General features: G+C 42.1%; 1 pseudogene; it reads left to right on the top strand.

Annotated features, from left to right (window-relative positions):
* Positions 1 to 219: 219 nt before the first annotated feature.
* On the top strand, positions 220 to 1,133 carry LOC138249622 (gastrula zinc finger protein XlCGF57.1-like; annotated as a pseudogene).
* Positions 1,134 to 1,907: the final 774 nt, after the last annotated feature.

Genomic DNA, 1,907 nt, shown 5'->3' with positions numbered 1-1,907 from the left:
TTCCATCTCCCACACAGGGGAGAAGAGCATACCAACTCTAAAAACCTGAAATTCCTACAACTTCTACATTTTCACTACTATATAATTATTTATTACTTTACATTATAACTTCCTATTACCTTACATTATAACTTCCTAATATCTTATAAAGAACTATATTACAACACACACCTTTTGCAGCACCAAGGAACACACAAAGGGGCAGGGTATTTTCAGTGTATGGAGTGTGAGAAGAGCTTTATTGGAAAGAATGATCTTCTAAAGCACCGAAGAACACACACAGGAGAGAGACCCTTCCACTTCTCCGAGTGTGAGAAGAGCTTTCCTCGAAAGGTTTATCTTGCCAGTCACCAAAGAACACACAGAGGAGTGAAGTCCTTTCACTGTACGGAGTGTGAGAAGAGCTTTAATCTGAAGCAAACTCTTTTAAAGCACCAAAGAACACACACAGGTGTGAGACCCTGTCTATGTCCTACATGTGGGAAGAGCTTCAGCCCGAGGCAAAATCTTCAAAGTCATCTGAGAAGCTACACAGGGGAAAAGCCTTTCCACTGCACCGAGTGTGGGAAGAGCTTTTATCGGAAGCAACATCTTGTTGCACACCAAGGAACCCACACAAAGGTGAGGCCCTTCAGCTGCGCTGAGTGTGACAAAAGCTTTGCTCAACAGGTAAATCTTCTAACACACCAAACAGTCCACACAGGGATGAGACCTTTCCCCTGCACTGAATGTGAGAAGAGCTTTATTCAAACGAAAGAGCTTCTAAATCACCAACTAATCCACACAGTAGTGAAGCCCTTTCAGTGCACTGAGTGTGAGAAGAACTTTATTCGAAAGAATGATCTTCTAGATCACCAAAAAACACACACAGGAGAGAGACCCTTCCACTGCTCTGAATGTGAGAAGAGCTTTATTCAAAAGAGAGACCTTCTAAGTCTCCAAAGACAGGAGTGAGGCCTTTTCATTGTAGAGCATGTGGAAAAAGATTTACTTGCAAGACAAGTCTACTGACTCACCAAAGAATCCACACAAGGGTGAGGCCCTTTCAGTGCACTGAGTGAGAGAAGAGCTTTACACGAAAGCAACAGCTTGTAACACACCAAATAACACATACAGGAGTGAGCAGTGCTTAATTTGTAAATAAAAACGTGCTGGTGCTCAAAGCCCTCCTTTTAAACATGCGGCTTCTGTAATTAAATGTGGGAACACTGAATACTGAGGCAGCTTAGTCTTGAAGCCATCCCGGGCCTCTTCAATCTATATAAAGCCACTCCCTGCCCCCTCAGCTCACTCTAGCAGCTTTCTGTTTTCTCCCTTTGTGACGCTTTTTCTATTTTAACCTTCCTCCGTCTTTCCCACATGTGTCTTTTGCTCGCAGCAAATGCTTGAGGCAGAAGAATAAGCCCCGGCCCTCAAAAATAAGTGCTGGTGCTCAGCACCGGATACAACAAGCACAAATTAAGCACTGGAAGTGAGGCCCTTTCACTGCACTGAATGTGAGAAGAGCTTTACTCAAATGAAAAGTCTTGTAAAGTGCCAGAGAGTTCACTCAAATGGTATAGCTCTTCAATTACACAAAATCTGAGAAGTGCTTGCCTCAAAAAGTTTAAAAATCTGCAAACTTTACATACAGGATGGAAGCTCTTTCACTTTAGGAAGCAGTGAGAACAGCTTTGCTTAACATCTATTGTATCAGTGAATTCATAGGAGTAAGGCACTTTCACTGTACTAAGCACAAAAAATGTTTCAGTCAAAAGATAAATCTAGAACACTTAAGATAAAAATCAGTGAGGCCTTACCAGTGCCATAGGTGTGCAAAGAGTTCTATTAAAAAACAAAACCTTTGATTTTATAGATAGGTTTGCAGAAGGTAAACGCGATTGTTGAGGTCCACGGGGCAATGTTGT

Source organism: Pleurodeles waltl, chromosome 8 (assembly GCF_031143425.1).
Source record: "Pleurodeles waltl isolate 20211129_DDA chromosome 8, aPleWal1.hap1.20221129, whole genome shotgun sequence".
NCBI lineage: Eukaryota > Metazoa > Chordata > Amphibia > Caudata > Salamandridae > Pleurodeles > Pleurodeles waltl.
Note: the sequence above shows the minus strand (reverse complement) of the source record. Positions and strands in the feature narration are given on the sequence as shown.